The 20505-nt window shown below is 56.0% G+C and overlaps 1 protein-coding gene and 1 long non-coding RNA gene across 6 annotated transcripts in view; one reads left to right on the plus strand and one right to left on the minus strand.

The window, feature by feature from the left end:
• The window catches only part of SGMS1 (sphingomyelin synthase 1), a 229116-nt gene that overhangs the window by 186142 nt on the left and 22469 nt on the right, over positions 1-20505 (minus strand). The window lies entirely within an intron of this gene.
• LOC102155271 lies at positions 5943-7620 on the plus strand. Its single transcript, XR_005379550.1, has 3 exons — positions 5943-6196; positions 6303-6518; positions 7314-7620. It is a non-coding gene; the product is annotated as an uncharacterized LOC102155271 (long non-coding RNA).

The following is a 20505-nucleotide window of genomic DNA, read 5'->3' on the forward strand; positions in this document are numbered from 1 at the left end:
AAAATGAGGAAAAATGGTCCAAAAAACAAAAGGGGGCACCTGGGTGGCTCCGTCGGTGGAGCGTCTGCCTCAGGCTCAGGTCATGATCCCGGGTCCTGGGATCGAGCCCCACGTCGGGCCCTCACCCAGCGGGGCTGCTTCTCCCTCTGCCCCTCCCCTGCTCGTGCGCTCTCTCCTTCTGTCTCTCTCTGTCCCTCCCTGTCAAATAAATAATACTTTTAAAAAATAGGCAAAAAAGAAACAAAACTCTGAAACCCCAGACACAAAGTTAATCGGAAGAAAATTGTCAAATAAGAGTAGTATTTTCATCACCACATTCTGGAGAAGCAGGACTGTGCCATCACAGGAAGACGGCGCACAGGCCTTCCCCACCCAAGCCAGGGGCTCTGTGCCCGCGGCACATGCGCACACGCACACACAAGCACCTGCACGCACACCCGCACGCCCACACACGCTGTGCCAGGCAGGCACGAGGGCCGCCCGCGTTCCCGCTGCCGAGCACACCTCCCCGCTGGCACAGACGCACAGGCCGGTGCACGGGGACCCGGGGCCCCAGGCCACACCCCGCCTGCCCTCGCTCGCAGGCCCCACCACAGGTCCACCTGCAGCGCTGCCCCTGCACGGACACCTGCCCCCCTTCTCTGGATCCCGCGTGTCGCCCATCAGGGCCCACCCAGTGCCCACCTGCCCGCTCACACACACGCTCACTTGTAAATAAGCGAGCAACGCGTCCAGAGCTCCCGACGAGCCAGGCTGCGTGCAGGTGACCCGCGCAAGCACCCCGGGGACCCACACTAGGTCCGCAAGCGAGGTGGGGAAGGGGGGCTCCCGACGGACAAAAGTGTGCTGCCGCTTCTCAGAGTAAAGGGGCGTCCGGAGGGAAGAATCTGGAACTGTGTGTAAGCAAAGCAAGTCCCTTCTTGGGAAGCTCCTTTGGCGTGTGACGCGTCAGCCCCACACCACGGGCAGAAACCCCGCGGTCTGCATGGGGGGGGGGCGGCGCCAACCCCGGGTCCGTGTGGCCGCGGGCTGCGGGGCTCCAGGCCGACTGGGGCTCCACCGCCGGGGGAGATTCCAGCGCAAAGGCAGAGGGCCCAAAGGGAGAGGCGTGAGGCTCCCCGAAACCTGAGTGTGAAACCTGCGGGGTAAGGAGGGTCCCGGGAGAGGAGGCAAGGCAGGCGGACTGCTTTAACCTGAAGTACGACCCTTTTGGCGTCAACATGAAGATTTTCCCCAAAACGAGAATTTTTGCAAAGATTTTGTTTGTTTGAGAGAGCACAAGCTGGGGTGGTGAGCAGAGCAGGGGGCCCGATGCGGGACTCGATCCCAGGTCCCTGGGCTTTAGCCCCCTGGTGCCCCCCTCAAAGCAAGGCCCTCACTGAGGAACGTGGAGTCCGCGTGCTCACCACGTGCCCACCCACCACCTCCGCGCCGAGCCCGCCTGCTGCTGCCCGAGCGGCCCCAGCCTCAGCCCCGGCCTCGTGGAAGCTGCACTAGTGCACACAAGTGCTCGCAGTGCCCCGTGAGCCCTGCCCGGGGGCCCGGCTCTGCTTGGGCTCGCGGCAGCACCTCGCCGCTGCCCGGAGTCTGACATCTGCACCACCAGCCTTCAAGGCCCGAGAACCTCCTGTGTGTAAGCGGGGGGGCCTGCCTCGCCAGCCTCCGGGGAGGCCTCGGCCCCCGCGTGTCCAGCCCCGCTATCAGCGGGCGCCCTCCGACACGGTCACGGCCCAGACGGCGAGTCAACGGGGCAGATTCAACTGCAGGGTGAAGAGGTCACGTGTCCAGGGGCCCGGCCCAGGACCCGGTGCCCACCCACACCCGTCCAGTCCCTCCAGACCGTGACACAGTGCCCGCCACGTGTGCAGCGCCGGGCAGGCCCGTGCACCACAGCCCACAGCTGTGCTCGGAGAACACCCTGTCGTCGCCGCCAGACACTCACCGAATACTCATGACGTGCCGGGCACCGTCTAGGCACCAGGGGCGCGTGTCTGTGTGCTCCCAAGCCGCACAATGAGCCTCTGAAGTACTATGTACTGTCCCCAACTTGCAGGTGAGAGACTGAGGCACCCAGAGGACAAGTCAATTGCTCTAGGTCACGCAGCTCACAACGGGCAGAGCTGGGGGTCATCTCCCGGCAGTGCGACGTCAGAGTCCCGTGCTCTTACCACTCGGCACTGCCTCCCCCGAGACCCGACCACTAGGAGCCAGGCAGGGACAGGCGAGGAGAGGGTCCAGCAGGAACACCGAGCACAGCGTCCTTACACCCGACAGACAGCACGTGCCCTTGAACCAGAGATACCGTGTTTAAGTACTCGGTACCAGCCCAGACTGAACGTGTCCGCAAATCCCTTGTGCGAGCACGATGGGGGAAAGGAGGCCCAGGCGCCTGGGCGTCCATCACAGGTCCTCAGCGTGGCCGTCAACAAGCAGCCTGAGCGCTCAGTGCTGCGGTGTCCTCCTTGTAGGGATTCGTTCAACAAGATGACTTATGGAAAGAGCTTAGTTCCTGGACCTGCCACTGAATACTGTACAAGCCAATCAAGCAATCAATCAATCAATCAAACTGCACCTGCTGTTGTGCATCAAGACCCAGGCCTCAGACAGAGGGGAAAGGCCCAGCCAGCAGACCCATCAGTCCACAGACCGAGAAGCATGTGATCCGTAGGATCTGAGATACTCTGCGGATTCATGAAAACACCAGTAAGCATGAACTGGTACAAGGAATTACAGAAATCTGTGTTTCAAACCCCTGGGGCAGGCAAGTCTCCTGTCCTAAAAGGCAGGGGTAGCTTCCGTGCGCTGCCGGCCCATCTGCTCCAGGGGCCGTGACAGGCACCTCACAGAGGTTATTCGATCTTAAAACCACTCCGAGGTTCCTCAAGTGACCCCAACGGTACAGATGAGGATTCTGAGCCACGAAGAAGTCAAGTAATGGGCTCCATGTGACACCACACACAGAAAGCAGAAACTGTTGCTCAAAACTGAAAGACTCTCCAGTGAGGCGAGCGGGGAATCGTCTCAGGCAGACACCAGCACTCCGCAAGGTGCTGCCTGACACCAACCGGAATTCTGCACAGCAACGCTCAGCGCAATCCAGGTCTCATCCCCATGGTGTGTTCTGTGCCTCCAAGAAACCCAGATCACTGAAAGGTCATGACATGTCACCCACTGAAGCAACATATTCTGGCCTCCTATGACCACCCAGTAGGAACGCAGCTGGAGAGGGTTATTTACAACGGGCTGTGGCGACCCCAAAGTGACGGGCATCCACACCGTGGGTCCCAGGGCTGGGACACAGGTGACGTCAGTGGCACACCACAAAGGACATGTCTGGGGTGAGACTGGGTACAGGAGGAGAAGGTACATCAGAAGACCTTTGTCTGGTTTTGTTTACAGGAGAGCATCCTTATCACAAACAGCGCAACCCATGCCTGTCACGCTATCCGCTTACAGGGTCCTCTGTGTCACCCGCCCTCAAGGAAAACAGAAGGCAACCACAAAGTTCACTGTATAAATTCTAAGACCTGAGTCTGCCTCTAAAACTCCCAAAGTAGGAACCCTGTCGCTTGGAGAGAATCTGCACTGGTCACCACTGCGTCCTCAGCACAACACATGGCGGGTGTACTACAGGCCCTCAAAACCCATGGTGGCTGTCCAGCCTGATGCCACACAGACCTGCACAGGGGACAAGGCCAGCAGGGCTGCCTGACGAAGACTTACCCACCCCATTCCAGCCGGGGCCAGCACCAAACTGCTCTTAGAAACTGCATAGTTCGAGAAATGTGGGGCTGCAGGAGTTTGGGGCTGGGGGCGGGGGAACACACACCTATTATACTTTGGGTACAAAAAAATGCCTCCCCACCCTTTTAGACTATCCAAAATATTTGTCCATATACTGCAAGACGTACTGGCCTAAAATGTGCCTTGTGATCTGCTATTTCAGGAACACGAATCACGTATGTCAAGAACACGCTGCTGGCCTTGTGCTGGGTGCAGCCAACAAAAGGCGACGCAGGCCGGACCACCCGCAGCTCTAATCGAGACACGGGCCGCAAACAAACAACCAGGGTACCGCACAATGAGCGCTTTCAGCAGAGCAGAACCAAGGCCGGGGACGACCAACGCGGCCGCACACTTCAGCCCCGCGTGCTGAGCAATTTCCTCATCCAGTCTTTATTTGCTTCAGCGTGAACAGCAGCCCCAGCCGTCCATGCACGGCATACTTTAAGCCCTCAGCATGCTCCTCAGTCCTCACCCCACCCCCGTGACAAACCACACAGCGTCTGAGCTGTCACAGGGCTTTCGGCCCTGCTGTTTCCATCGAGATCCCTGGCCTGTGCACAGCCAATTAAAACTGCATGTCATTTTCTGTCCAAAAGTCTTAAAGATAATAAGCCAAATGAATGGATGACCCTGTCGTTACAAGTTCATTTTATTAAATTATTTCAATATTACCCACATCCAAGAAAGTCTCACGTGCACTTGGAAGGAACAGGCACAAATATGAAGTCACTGGTGTCCTTGAATATTAAAATAACTTTTAGATTTCTGATAGCCGGAACGAAGGGGGAAATGGGGCAGACCACATAATTCTGATCAATGGAAGAATATAAAGAAGCTTTTATCTCTAAAGACCAAAAACTCGAATCATTGTTTCTTTAAAGATTTTATTTAAGATTTTATTTATTTGAGAGAGAGATTGTGCACACACATGAATAGGGGGAGGGGCAGGGGGAGAAGCAGACCCCCGCTGAGCAGGGAGCCCAACGTGGGACTCGACCCCAGGACCCTGAGATCATGACCTGAGCCGAAGGCAGACGTTTTGCCGACTGAGCCACCCCGGTGCTCCGCTGAATCATCTTTTACCAACAGCGTGCACAATACACGTAGAAGTACTGTCACAGGGTTTCTTACATTTCTACTAAATAAAAGCAGTGAACTGAACAGTAAAGTGTAATCAGAGCAGGTACTCAGAGTTACTGATAATACAGGGGAAAAAACACCTTTTCCCTGTGTCAGGTTTAAAAAACTCTAAATAAGATGACTGACGACACACTGCTATCACAGAGAGGTTAGTCCTCAAATCAAGGCCTTCCAGGAAAAAAACCATTTGAATGTGATCCCTTATACAAAATCCCAGAAATAACTGAAATAAAAAAGGTTTTCAGAAATTTCAACAACTATTTCACAACCCAGAAAGTGATGGCCTCATTTGGCGGGAGGAGGCATCCTGTATACATCACCCCCACCCCCTGTGGATTCATCTGTCACTTACCAATGGCGACCCCCGTATCGGCCACCTAACCAGAAGGGGGGCAGCATTCCTGACGTGTGTGCTGACGTGTGTGCGTGACTTTATTTTCTACCTTAAAAGGAATATACACAGGCTACCTGTTTGTATCTTTTCTTAGTTTTTTTTTTTCCCTCAGTTTTCACTTTTCTTAATAGTAACAAACTATTGTAACTGTTTGGGGACAGTGCCACCCTTTGACTAGCTGTTTGCCTTATAAACTCCCTGTATCCTTGTATTCCAAGCGAATCCCAGTTGCTGCAAACTCAGAAGCCTGCTGCAAGAAACACTACCTGGCTGTCCTGAGGCGCCTGGCGTGGGACGCTCAATAAAGATGGCACAAGCATTTGGTGGACAAGCGCCCCCACGCCGCTCCTTCCGTGGGTCTATCAGCATGATTACTACTGAAGCAGGGACAAGAGCCACTACCCCACACGTGGAAAAAAGTCTTCCCAAATCCCCCCGGCAGCATTCAAACTACGGTCTGCAAACTGCAAAGCTCCCGGTCTGCCCGTTCCACCAAGCGCCCCACCAAGGGGGCCGGTGGAACCCACTCATCCTACCCGGTGATCTGCCTTCTTCCTCTTGTCTGCTGCCGTCAGGCCCCTCCCTACTGCAGGAGACCAGAATATGTCACCCAAATGTGCCTCTTTGGCACAAGGGTCATTGTGAGCTAATTATTAGACACAGAAGCGGCTCAGAAAACAGAGTACGGAAATGTACTCGCACAAAGGAAGTCTCCTGCACGAGGGTGCTCCTCCGTGTGTCCCAGGAAGAGAAGGAAGAACAGGGGACTCACAAAAGGACCCACGGAGAAGCAACCTTCCCTGTGTGCCGTACTCTCCTGACCACCTCGCCGCCACCTGCTCTCCACACCTGGCTTTCTCTTCTTAGCCGAAGAGGGTAGGCGAGCCCAAATGCTGGCCACCCCGAGCTCCTCGCGTATACAGGAGACACACACGCTAACAAATACACTGCTTCTCTCCTGCTGCTCTGTCTTTTGCTACAGGAGCCGCAGCTGAGAACCTAGAATGGGAACCTAGAATGGACAAGGAAAGCACTTTTGGCTCCCCTGACTGGTCACCCACAGCTTGAGTGAGACTTCTGGGGGTGTCCCCGCGTAACAATCCCACCATCTCCACCGAGCGAGCGCTTGGGATGCGCCCGCCCTCAGCCTCGTCCGAGCAACGGCGAGAGAAGGCAGGCACCGCTCCCCCTCTTACAGGTACGACAACGAAGGTCGGAGAGAAAGGGTAAGAAATCGGCTTGCAGGTGGCAGAGCCAGGATTCCAACCCAGATTCTGTGGCCAAATGCAGGCGTGGATTACTCACGTTCACAGGTGTAGTCAAACTTTGCATCAACTCAGATTATTTCATGAAGCCCTAAATATGCTCGAGCTTTGGCTTACACATACCTCTGCAATCCTCCCCAAAACTGATGGGCCCAGCCACCTTTTCCTAGTGCTACGTGGTTCAGGTTGGGATTTCCTCGCTTGCTAGGACCGTGGGAAACACCGATAGCTGATCTCTTTCGGTGGGCGGGCCACCGAGTGTGCCAGTGCAGGCGGGGACCTACTGAGTGCAACCACCAGGCCCGGGGCTGGGTTAGTTGCCAGGGATGGTCCGCTCCAGGTCACTGGGGACACACAATGTGTCCACCGATACATGAGACAGGTGCCACAGACACCCAGAGGAGGGGGTACGCATCCTCACGAGGAGACATACGGAGGCTGAGTGCAGCGACAATAGGGTATTTTTACAGAAACTAACATCTCCGTGTCACGTTCTAAGAACAGAAACCGTAGGCAAGTATTAATATCTCCCTGGAATCTGTGACAAAGTAAGATGGTGAAAAATAAGTGGAGAGAATTCCCTCCAAGGAATTCTTTTATTTTACTTTAGGCTTAACGTTCTTTTAAAAATTTGACAGAACCGGCACAAGTCAGGATCTTAGGGAGAATTTTTTATTTTCATTCAGGATTTTGTAAAGGTGAATTCCTTTTTTTTTTTTTTTTTTTAGACTTTCTATACTAGTGCTTCCTTCCTTTGCTGTGGTTTCCAGTGTAATTCGTGAATACCAGCAAGTGTAGACGGCACGAGGCCCTTGGCTCCTAAATCCATCGGCTTTAACTTTTGAATGAAAAATGAGTGACGGGAAGATTCACTGTCAGCTCATCTGAATCATCATTTGTCAACAGACAGTATTTACCTCCTCAGAACCTTTGAAAAGTTCATTATTTATAAATGTGTTTACCCACATACAGAAGCACATTCACGCAATTTCTGACTTATTTTCATTGTACAGAATAATAAATAGTGGTTCGTTATATTATGAATATATTTTGTTCAATATTATTAATAATATTAATAATAATTCATTTGTTATCTTATTATGTTAAGAGAACACACATAAACCCGTAAGAAAAACACTTAGTCTTAAATAAAAAACAATATGCACATTTACATGAATTTAATAGGAAAAAAGGGAAAACAGAAAAGCTTTAATAAATACATGGCTACGTGAACCACAGTACGTTTAACATAGAATCCTATATACCTGTTAAAAAACATTCTCTGTATCTTAGGACTTCCCTGAAGAATTAAAAACTTTTACAACCACAACCGCACCCCTACATATTAAAAATATTAGTTTTTAAGGCTCTCCCATAGTATGTGCCCAGCTACCTGCACACGCTCACACACAGGCACACACATACAGTAAAAGGTCTCCAAAGACACCACAGTAAGTGGTTACCACCAGAGCCAGAAAGGAGCTGGGGGAGAAGATGGTCAATGGAGACTTTGTGGGTAATATTTAAATCTCTTATGTGATGTACTCGGGTCACCTGCACAATTAAAAATAACGTTAAAGCATCTGGCACCCTAACGATGGCCTGTCACATGGCCCTGGGCTCACCGTCACCTGCTCAGCAGGTCTCTCCCCTCTCGCGGCCCCTCGGTCGGGTTCGTGCCAGCAGTGGGATTCCGGGAGGCTGTGTTCTCAGTGTTCCCGTCATCACAGCACCTCCTACCCTACCTCATGCACCCCCTCTATGACAGGCCCAGGTCAGTGCAGGATTGCAGAAGGAATGAAGACGTGTCTCCATGCGTCCCTCACCTGGAACTGTCTGGTGGGTGACGTGGGTCCCTCTGGTTTACTGGGAAGGGGGACGTTTTAATTAAGACTTTATTTTTCAAGAAGAGTCTTCTTTTCGTAGCTTTCCCAGATGGGTCTCACCGGGAAAACAGGATGAAAACAGGACAATGTCTTTGTTCCTGCTGAATCCAGAAAAGTGTGACTTTTATTCCCTGGATAATCACACGTATGCTGGTGTCCGTCCTCCCACCAGGGCCAAAGGAGGGCTTGGCTGAGTCCAGGCCTCAGGGGCAGGAGGAAGGGGGCCTGCGCTGTGTGATGCCCCCGGAGGAGGCTGGCCCGCCAGCTGGTGCCCCAGAGCCCGGCTGTGGCTGAGGTGCATCGCCAAGGCCCCTGCTCACGGCAACGAAACTCGCACCATCCGAGTCATCCTGACGTCGTACCTCTGTGGTTTTCCACATTCGTCACGGGCACGTCTGACTAGGTGAGCGTTCTCCTGCTGCAGGCTCGAGTCTCCTTCACCAGCAGCCTCAACTGCTTTTACTGGAAACGTCTCCTCTGTATTATCTTCCTACATTCCCGGTCTCCTGAGAGTGGGGTCTGAGAGTAGCCGAGGAAGACGCGAGTCTTGAACTCCCCAGACTTGGACAGAGTGATGCGGGTCTCAGCCCCGACAGGATGACAGCAGCCACAGGGTGGGCCCGGCCCCGCCGGCGTCAGCTCCAGGCCTGAGTGCAGGCCCTCTGACTTTGCAACAGACCCGGACACACGGATGCACTGGCACCTCAGGCCCCAGGGGCCTCGGGAACCACCGTCGGCCCCCAAACCCCCTGCCCTCCAAACTGGCTGAAAAACAAGACCTAAATCCTGGACAGGCCGATTCACTGCGACGGCTCTGCGGCCGCACCTCTGCAAACCAGAAATGCCCCCCCCAGGCCGAGGCGGGTGGCCGGAACGCTGGCTCATCTAGAGCACTGTCCCCTGAGCCTCGCTCGCCTCTGACCCGGCTGCTCTGGGCCGGGTGGGTGTCCCCCAGCCACGGAGAGACAGGAGGGTGCAGTGTTGCCGTGGGGAATTCCCTGAGGGTTTCGAGCAAGGCAGGCCAAGGGCACCTCGTGGTACTAACCTGTTAGACCCGACTGCACTGATGCCAACGGAGCCTCCCCACCCACATTCGCTCCTGCCATCAGAGCCCTCAGTTCCTTGAGCCCAAATCAACAAATTCCAAGTAGAACAGCTCCTTAGAATCCCAATACCGGGAATATCTGGATTGAGAAATGATTAGGTATTGAAACGTTCAGATGCAAGTTTGTACCCAAGATCAGGTTTTTATTCAGCGTATGAAACGGTTTGTTTTAATCACAAAAATAATCAGACGTGTTCAGGTTAACCACTCCCCGCAGCACAGCCCTGAGACAATTCCAGGTACGCGAGTCGATGCAGGTGAACGTTCCCACTGATGCCTTTCCTGCACCTCCCCAGGTCTGCACGGTTCCTTTACTAAAACGCGGCTGTGTTCCTACATGCTCCAGGACAGGCTCACGCGCTTCGTTCCACGTCAACATCGCTGTTGTGGCGACACCTCGTCCCCGTGGGCGGTAGACGGCCTTGCCCTCGGGCCGTCTGGCTCCAACCCAGGTGCACACAGCGCTCACTCGCTAAGTCTTCTGAGCGGAATCTCTAGACACCACCGGCTTCCCCAGGAGCCACTCTGCGGGGCAGGCTGTGAGCCACAGGAAGGCCGCGCCGCTGACCGGGCCGTGGGGACGCAGCCGGGCCCTGTCGCCGCCGCTCAGTGCCGTGGCTCCCCCCCAGGTCTCTGCCACCCTTCCCGCCGATCCACTGCTCACCCAGTTTTCAAGGTGCCCCAATCCCTGAGTCCACTGGACATCCTCGGCGCAACACCCCGTCTGGCTCAGCAGAACCTGAGTCCTTCCCCAAATCAAGACCTGATGTCACCCCGTGGGCTCATCCCTTTACGTCCCTAAACCTTATCCACCTGTCCTTGCCCTGACCTCTCGCTCCAAGACCGACGGGATCACCAAGTATTCCAGAACATCTCCACCCCGTCTGGTCCTCGGTGCAAGCCTCGCTTCCTCCCTGTGGGAGTTTTGTGGCCCCCGAAGAACTCCACGAGGCTCGGGAGCCCTGAAGCCGAAGCCAATCACAGCCGTGCCGCTGCTGCTAAATCCCGGGGTCTCTGTCCCCAGCCCCAAGTACTCAGCATCACCGCTTATCTGCTGGGACCACGTGTCGGCAGGACAACGTGCAGCAGTACTTGTCAGCGTCCCTGTGGGGGGATGGAGCAGCCTCCCGGGGTCCCCGAGGTCAGAACCCCGTCTACACCACGGGAGAACAGGAGCTGCCCCACCCGAGCACAACCATCACCCAGGAAGGTGGCCTCAGCCATCTCCCTTCTCCCGGCAGGTGCTTAGCCTCGTGCTGCGCGGGAATCCCACGGCTCGCTGCAGGGTCACGTTCACAAGCACCCCAGGGCTTGCCCACGGGGATGCCCTTCGGGGGGGGGGGCGTCCCCAGGATGGAGGGCATTTAGCCTCCCGTGGGCTCCAGCATCACCCCACCCTGTGGTCGCCGTGACCAGCACCAATGTCCTCGCTGGTCTCTAGACACCGTCCCCCACTGGAACCCCTTTACCTGCTGGGCGACGTGGAACTGAGTCCCAGGAGGCAACAGGAAACGGAGGATAGAGATGCAGGGGGATGGGAGGGACCCGGAGGGGTGGGGTGCAGGGCACCCGGGGAGGGGAGGGGAGGTGCAGGGGTGGGAGATGTGGGGTTCGGGGCGGGGGACCCGGGGAGGGGAGGTTCTCCGGGCGGGACCCAGGACACCGGCACCCTGGCCCCTCCCCCCGGAGCTGTGATCTAAGGGCCGCTGTTCTGGCCCCGGAACAATGCCCGCCGCTGACCTCCAGCCCAGCAAGGCCACTGGCTGCTTTCGTCTCGGCCACAGTGTCCCCGCCTCTCACTGCACCGCGGTGGCAGGGGCATGCTTCCTGACGTCACCTGTACGTGCAGGTGAGACCGCAGAGCTCAGCAGATGAGCCACCTTTTTTAGAGCCTGTCAAAAACTCACGACACCTCCAATGGGCTGCGGTTCTCAAACTTCTAGAACTTATTTAAGATGCAAAGAGCTCAGTGGAATGCAGATTTCCAGGCCCTGGTGCTGCTAGATGTGGGGGAGGAGCCGCAAACGTGAACCGCGGGAGGCTCCCTGAGGCCCGCCCGCCACCCAGCCACAGCTCAGGAAGTAAAACTCGGCAACTTCCCCACGTCTTCCGTTCTCTCTCCCCGAGGTGTTTTACTCTCCACCTGCAAAAGGAAAACTAAACATCTAGTAAACAGAAGAGAAATAAGAGATCAACTTAATTCAGAAAGAAAATCAGTCAAGTCCCTACTGGAAGGCTCTCCTGTAGACACAGCAGCCAGTTCGCTCTGGTTTCCATCGAAGGGCAGCTGACCAGAAGGCGATTTTTTTTTAAGATTTTATTTATTTCTGAGACACAGAGAGAGAGGCAGGGACACAGGCAGAGGGAGAAGCAGGCTCCTGCGGGGAGCCCGACACGGGGCTCGATCCCGGGACCTGAGATCACGCCCTGAGCTGAAGGCAGACACTCAACCGCGAGCCCCCCAGGCGCCTCTATCAGACGGTGGTCACGTGTGACATCAGAGCCCGCTGACCCGCGCCGTACAGCCTGACACTTGCACAGACACCACTAACTCCACAGTACTTGTTACTTCATCCTCGTGAAAGATTATCCTACCTCACCGTCGGATTTATCTGCATCGGTGTGGGATCGGAAGGGGCCCCCAGGTGCCGCGTCACACGCCCACACACCAGCAGACGGGCCCGGGGCGCAAGGCCGGCAGAGCCAGCCCAGGGAGGGGAGTGGTGGCAGATGAGCCAAGCCGGGTGGAGCTCCGGTGAGAAAAGTGGTGGCACCTTCGCCCACGGACAGCGGACAGGCCACCTGCCAGAGCCTTGGAAGCCCTGAACACACGTAAATACCACCGCGCTCACTCCTGCCCTCACCGGACCCGGTTAGGCACCTGCCATATGCCAGATGGTAGGACGATGGGGTACAGCAACGACACGGCGGGACGCAGCGGGGGCCTCTACCTGACAGAAGGGTATTTCGAGGGAGAACTGGAGAAAGAATACAAGTCCACAAAATCTTGAAAAGGACGGAGGAAAGGGGAAGCGAATGGCACTCTGAGGAACGGAAACCAAGTCTGCACGGTGGGCCCACGGAGAGGGAGAGGACAGGTCGCGCTGGGGGTGGCGGGCTCCAGCCAGGCCAGGGCTCGGGGGTGCGCAGACTGATTCCAGCTTACGACGGGAGATTGGGGGATGAAGCGTGTTCTCTCCTTGGGGAGGGGGGGTGAACTGCCAGGGTGCACCTCACAGAGGATGGACGAGAGCCACAGGAGCGTGGAGGGGACCACAGTGACCCCCGTGACCACACCAGGAGGACAGCAACGGGAAGGCACAGCGGGTGGGCCCGGGATACCTTCTGGAGGCACCAGCAGCGGTGGCTTGGCCTGGGAAAGCACATGGCGCACGGGACGTGGTGGACGACCCAGCGCTGCTGTGGCTGCGGGCCTGGGGACACACTCGCACGGCACAGACCTCAGAGAGGGTGTGAGCTCTGGAAACGTGGGGGTGCGGCCCGGGGCGGCCAAGAGCATTACGCCTCCCGCTCCGCAGCCTGGGTGACTTTTGTGCGAGTCATGCTGTTACACCTGTGAAGACCTCACCCAACAGAGACACGATCACGTAAACCTAATTTTCTAAATCGCAGCACTTACTGCAGCTTTTACTATCGTAACAATTTGATTCAAGCCTCCAGGAAGCTCCTGCTACTGAAAACGTAAGGATTTCGCCTTTTCCTGCCTTGCTAAGAATGGCTCCCCGACAGGCCTCCGTCCTTCCCTGCACAGCCCTGACCGTGTGGCACAGCACCCCATCACACCGCCACCCTCCACGGGGACGAGACCAGGACAGCGGCCAAGATCCTGGAGGTGCAAGATGAAGGCCCTGCCCCTGGCTGAGCCGCCCACCCTGGGCTGTCTGGGGAGCAGAGGCCCGTGTCAGTGCATCAAGAGACCAGGCCGGGCTCCGAAAGCCGTGAGTGAACCCAACTATAGACTCACCTGCGGAGGAAACAGACTTTGGGGGTCTGGGGCCCATCAGTGGAGCATCTGCCATGGGCTCAGGTTGTGATCCTGGGGTCCTGGGGTCAAGCCCCTAGTCCGGCTCCCTGCTCAGTGGGGAGTCTGCTCCTCCCTCTGCCTCTACTCCTCCCCCTGCTCATGCTCTTCGCTCTCTCTCTCTCTCTCTCTGTCCCCCCGCCCCCCGCTCACTTTGTGACAAATAAATACAAGCTTTATTTTTTTAATTTATTCATGAGAGACAGAGAGAGAGAGGCAGAGACACAGGCAGAGGGAGAAGCAGGCTCCTCACAGGGAGCCCGATGCGGGACTCGATCCCAGGACTCCAGGATGATGCCCTGGGCCAAAGGCAGGCACTCAATCGTTGAGCCACCCAGGAATCCCCTAAATAAAATTTTTAAATAAACAAAAAAAAAAAAGAAAAGCACTTTTACTCCTAGAGCTGACATTCCTTTGCAAGTGGACATGTCCCAGGAGAAGGCACTCCCGGGGCAGCTGCTCCCCGCAGGCGGTGGGGGTCTTCCTGCCGACAGGGTGCAAGGGGACCACCTCAAGCGCTGCATCCACAGGTGGATGAGGGCCCACAGGCCACTGCGGGAATGCTGCAGGCAGCCCGACCCCGCTTCCACGCATTCCTCCCCAGCCACACGGGGGGGGGGGGGGGGGGGGGGGGGGGGGGCACATGACACAGGTGTGTGTAAACAAGCTTTGCCAGGGTTGGCCAGAAACATGTTCATTATGCTTTAAAATTACTTACGATTACTTAAAAAATTTCAGAAAGACCCGACGCACATACGTGTGTACCCAGCCCTGTTTTGAGGTGCTGCCCCTGGCTTATTCTTAGATACCTGTTGGTGGGATGGAGTACGGGAGGCCTACAGGATTGAGATAAAGAAGAAAAACTAAAATTTCTGACACCACCGATCTGGGTGGAGAGCAGGAAATGTACCCATTTGCCCACAAAAAAATTAAATGTCAAGAATGAGAATTTATGAATAACACGAGTCAAAGTGCCATGAAGAAAAGTCTGAGAGAAGAGCCGTACAGAGAATATGTATGTCGCGTAAGACTGCATACAGCTGACCGTGAGCCTGGGTCCACTTACATGGGGACTATTTTCCATCAACGCAGGACAGTAACGCAAATTACCTTCTGTCCCTTAGGATTTTCCTGACAGTTTCTCCAGCTCACTTTATTGCACGAATACAGTACACGTATGTAACAAAAAACATGTGTCAATCACCCGTGTTGGCTTCTGGTCAACAGTAAGCTGTTAGCAGGTAAGCTTTACGAAGTCAAAGTCATATGCAGATTCTAAACCGTGTTGGGGATCGGTGCCCGTAATCCTCGTGCCGTTCAAAGGTGCACGTATTTTATATTTAAATAAAATAAGAATGATATGGGCAGCCCAGGTGGCTCAGCGGTTTAGCGCCCCTTTCCGCCCAGGGTGTGACCCTGGAGTCCCGGGATCGAGTCCCACGTCGGGCTCCGGCATGGAGCCTGCTCCTCCCTCTGCCTGTGTCTCTGCCTCTCTCTCTGTGTGTGTGTGTATCTCATGAATAAATAAATACAATCTTAAAAAAATAAGAATGATATACACAGAGGTGATGTGTTACATGTCTGTCATACACGTGTAACATGGTGACATACAATATGTAACACATAATTATATATATTACTTATTACATAAAGCATAGAAAGCTGTGTATTACCTACAACTTACGAGCTAAATACATCGCAATGACGTATATTATTCAGAAAGTCCCAATTTTTGTTTGCTCGTTGGTTGTGATTTTTCAGCAGCCATTCACGCAGACGTTTTGGAGATTATAACGTAATGCCGAGTGCAAACCAAGGGAAGGGCAGTGTTCTCTGATCTCCCAGCCTGCATTGCTTTTAGCCTGCAACTTGCCTGCTGGTCAGAGCAAAGGCAGGTCGTCACGCTTCAGACTTCGGCCCTCCTCCCTCCTCCAGCCGTGGCTACTCACTCCACTCTCAAGCCGATTTTAACAAGTGGTGTGAGGCACCCACGTGACGCGCAGCCGCCCAGGGCCACACCGTGAGCGCCCGCTCCACCCTGACACCAACTGCCGGCTGCGCAGAGCCGTGAACATTTTAAGACAGACTTAGATCCTCCCATCTCAGGGCGCTCGTCGGGAAAGGCTAGCAACACGGGTCACGAATGACCCTCAAGTCCGGGGCTGGTTCTCACGTCCCTGGGGAGTCGGGGGAGGGGAAGAGGACAGAGGGACGGGACGCGGTGAGCCTCTGCACGTCCGCACAGCAGGCCCAAAGCTGGCCTGCGATCAAGTTATTGTAAGAAGCCAAGGCGAGTCGACATACATGTTTTCTGTTTGGTTGTAGATGATTATTCACTGTTAGAAAAAAGGGTTTGGGGTAAAAAACCTGCAAGTAAAGCAGAACAGAGTCCCAGGGATTGTCAGGAAGAGTCTCCTTAGGGACTGTGACCTGCATGGGAGCAAACCTCTCTGTGTATCTCTCATGAATGAATAAATAAAATCTTTAAAAAACAACAACAACAACTCAGCTTCTTGGACCCAATGACCGTACCATGCTTGTGAGTAAACTCTTCAAGTAAATCGTTAAACCAGAACATTTTTTTATTTATTTTGAGAGAGAGATGCAGAGACCAGGCAGAGGGAGAGAAGCAGGCTCCCTGCGGGGAGCCCGATGCGAGACTTGATCCCAGGACCCTGGGGTCACCCCCTGGGCTGAAGGCAGACGCTAACCACTGGGCCACCCGGGCTGCCCAAAACCATAACATTTTTTTTCACTTGATTGGATTCCAAATGCCTTTTAAGCTCAAAAAAGGAAAAAATTAAACTCAACATTCACTCAAGTGACAGAAAAGTGGCCACTGCGGGCAACAGGCAAGCACGCAGGTCCACAGCTTCCAGAGCGGCCCGGGCAGGCCCCCCCACGCCCTGCACACGCCACCCGCCGCGTCGAGCCCGTCCTGCACGGAGACGGCGCCGGGGAAGGAAACGCCGCCTTGGGCGCGCGCAGGACATTCGGACGTGACCACACACAACAGCAGGTGAACCCGAAGCCTGTGAAGGGACCTGCCGGTCCTCGCGGGAACTCGGGAGAACCTTCCTCGCCCGCATTTCACGGGAGGCGGCTGCAGCCCAGAGCAGGTGCAGGGGGAGCAGCCTCCCGGGCACCTGCTCCCGCAGACGGCGTCACAGAACCAGCCACCGCCCGCTCCGGCTCCAGGGGGGCCGGCCTGTGAGCCTGCGTGCGCTGACACGGCCTCCCACCTCTAAGTCACGGTGCCCGCGACCACCGGGAGCCCCCTTCTGCTCACGTGCAGTTTTTGTCCTGAATAGCGAATTTAGATCAAAAGCGTCGCTGCACAGCTCAGACAGTAGATGGGGGTGAGTCACTGCGAAGGCCAGGGAGCAAGGGTGGACCGGCTCCTTGGAGCGACGACAAACCACGATGCCACCTGGCGGTGCTGGAGCAGGGGGTGCTTAGGAACGTGAAGGAAGCCGGGGCGAATGGGGGGCGGGGGTGCACAGCAGCACTCCGGGAGGCCGGGCCAGGCACGTGAGCCCCACGGCCCGGGCCAGGGCACCTGCCCTCTTGCCCCAGACGAACAGCGACGTGCACGCCACTCACTTCCCTGAGCCCCCTCCACTCAAACCCCTTCACCTCCCGCTGGTGCCCACTAAATACTTCGGCTGAAGGATTCAGCTTCTGTCGGGAAGAAGGAAGAGAGAAGCGAAACGCTCCCAGCCCGGGGGCCTCTGTCCCTCGAGGGCGAGAACGGTGCACGTGTGCAGTACCAACAAGATCAAAAACGGGGACGTGACCAGCTCTGCGAGGGCGCAGCGGCATCACCAAGCTCCCGCCAGGCAGCCCGGCACAGCCCGGGGGTCAGGGCCCGGCCGCGGGACAGCCCCGGCGCTACAGCCGCACAGAGAAAGCGCCCGTCCCCACGTGCTGCAACGGCGTCCTCTCGGGGCGCCCGGGGGCTCGGCGGTGGAGCGGCTGCCCTCGGTGCAGGCTGTGACCCGGGGTCCCGGGTCGGGCTCCCCGCAGGGAGCCTGCTTCTCCCTCTGCCTGGGTCTCTGCCTCTCTCTGTGTCTCATGAATAAATAAAATCTTGAAAAAAGAATAAGACAAACTAAGACAAACTCCCACCTCGAGGCACCAGTGCGCACCCCACGGAGGCCGCCGTGGCTGTGACTCAGGGAACTCACGCCCGCTGCCGGGGACGCATGTGGACATGAGGCTCCGCGGAGTCCCTCGCTGTTTCCAGGGAAGCACACGCACGACCCGACACCGGGGGCCGAAGTAAACGCCTCCGGGCTCCACCTCCGAGGCCCAACAGGTGCAGGGTGAACGGCGTGACGTGAAGAGGTCAGGTGCGAGCACCAGCTGGGTGACCCCGCCGCCCGGCCTCCCGCCTCGTTCCCAGGACAGGGACGCAGATCGGGAGGGTGGCGGCTGGTGGGAAAGCAGCCGGGGCGCCACCGCAGCTCACAGCAAGCCACCCGCCGGGCCCCGCAGCCAGCGCGGCGTCCTCGGACGCAGACGGACGCCGCCTGTGGCGAGCAAAGAATCACAAGCACACGTGTCCGTGATCACACAGGCCCGCTGCCCCGTCTGTCAGCCAGGGAAGAGCGCCCTGGGTCACAGCAAACCTCGCTAGAGACCGCCGATCCAGGAGAGCGGCCTTCAACTAGCGAAGAATTTAACGGTAGGGGCTTTTAGGAAGCACGTTCCTTATTCTTAAATTTTAAAATAGCCGCGGCATACCCGACGCCAGGGACGCCAGGCACGGAGGGGAGACGGCTGCAGCTGGTGGGCACGCACGGCGGAGGCTGCACCCCGACCCAGCCCCTGGGCCGACCCCGGCTGACCGCAGGGCCGCCCGGCACAGCCCAGTTACAGTCACAAACCGCTCCGCGCCCGCCTGCCCTTCTTTGGGATGAGAAGTCACAGGACTCCATAAAATGCACTTCTGAGGAGCATAACGGAAGTGAAGCGCTTCCCTTCTACTCCCCTATTCGTACCAGATCAGATCACCGTGCATCCTTTTTCTAGAAACACAAAATGTTCTAGGAGCTGCTTTTCTCACTCAGCAACATGTCAGAAGCATCGCGTCAGTACATTCAGATCTGCTGCTGCTTTGGGGTTTGGGTTGTTTGGTAGTTGTTTCCTGTTTTTTTGGTGTGGTTTTTGTTTTGTTTTCATTTTTGCCAGAGGCAGAGTCAGACTACAGAATTAATGCTGGGAGATGATGGGAGAGCCTCCTAGCCAATCCGTTCACTTGACAGATGGGGTCCCCAGGGGTCCTGGACACCTGGAGCCCCCCAGGAGCCACGCCAGCAGGTGTCACCAGCAACCTGCCATCATCTTCGCTTTCCAAGAGAGCCGAGCAAAAGGCCCAGCATCCCCCGTGGCCGGTGACAAGGGAGACAGCATCAGCTCAGGGCGAACTGATGGGCTGTCCTCAGTGAAGAACCTCACATCCAGCAACTTTGTGTTTTTTCTTAATCAGCAAATATCTAGGATCGCTCTGGATCCCTCCAGGTTACTGAAACAGAATTCATTGCCAGTCATACTCTACGTATTTCCAAAACACGTCTGAAGGGGCGTTAACTCAAGTGTTTGTGAGGTTCACCGTCATCCTGACTCGAGGCCTAAAAGAAACGGGGCCAGCCTGGCTCACAAAGGAGCCTCACCCCAGCCGGCCGGACGCCGCCAGCCTCGGGGCCGCTCGGGCCAGTCCAGGGCCGCGCCAGGGAACGAGCCGTGTGGCCGGAGCCTCCGCCGCAGAGCCCACCCCAGGAAAGGGCACGTTTATTAAAAGGAAGAACTGCAAACTTCGTATTTAAAATATGAACTCTGTTAGTGAGTCAAGGCACTGGAAAGCTAATTAAGCTCTCAGACCTTCAGAAACTCCAGTTAGCTCCCAGAGAAAGATCTCTCTGTCTAAAGATACAAGCTCCCCGGAGGCCAAAGCCTCCCTGCGGCTGGCTTTCGAGACATTTTAGGAAACTTGACCTCAAATTAAAAACGGCATTTCAGCAAAGGTTAGAGGCTTTGAGAAGCTGTATTTCAGATAAACACACATTGCAGAGGGAAGTTTTATTCTTTTATCCTATTAATATAATTGCTTTATAAAAGAGACGTTTTGGTGTCAGGTTTTTTCCGGTATTCTTTATCTCAGCTACACAGGAAGACCATCTAGGTCTTGCCAAGCCAGAAACGGAATGTTCCAGATCGCATCCCTTTCCCCTTTCCTTCCATCGTGAAAGAGGTTCCATTGGGAGTCTGCCCCCGCCTCCCTGCCTCTTGACCCCCTTGTGCTCCCCAGCCCTTGGGGTGGTTCTCAGCAAACCTCAGGAGACCAAGGCGCTCACCTCTTACTCATTCCCCGTCACCAATCTTCCCTCCCCCACCTGCTCCCAGCAAAACCGCCCAAGTAATCTCACCTACTCCTTCAACAAATATTTGCAGAGCCCTTGCTGGGCAGGCAACAGGCACTGAGTCCCCGCCCCTAGGGCCACCCCAGCGTGGTGGCAGGTAAGTGGTGGGCGCCACAGGGGAACGGGGAGCACTTGGGGCTTAAGTGGTCAGCTGAGGTCTCATTCCCAAGGGGACATGGGAGTGTGTTCCCAGGGAGGCGAGGAGTATTGCAGGTGGGGCGGACAACAGGTGCCTCCCAGGGGAACGTGCCTGTGTGCCTGACAGCGAGGGGCCACGGCGGCCCCGCACGGTGGGCAGAGGACAGGTGAGCAGTACAACCAGACGGCAGACACACAGGGCTGTGCGGGCGGCACCCAGGGGCCTCGGGAGAGCGGCGGGACAGAAATGGGGACGGGCTGTCCGGGCATTAACTCCTTCCCAGAATTTCTTGGGAAACTCACAGATCTTCAGGACCCCAAGAAAAA

Source organism: Canis lupus, chromosome 26, assembly GCF_011100685.1.
Source record: "Canis lupus familiaris isolate Mischka breed German Shepherd chromosome 26, alternate assembly UU_Cfam_GSD_1.0, whole genome shotgun sequence".
Classification (NCBI taxonomy): domain Eukaryota; kingdom Metazoa; phylum Chordata; class Mammalia; order Carnivora; family Canidae; genus Canis; species Canis lupus.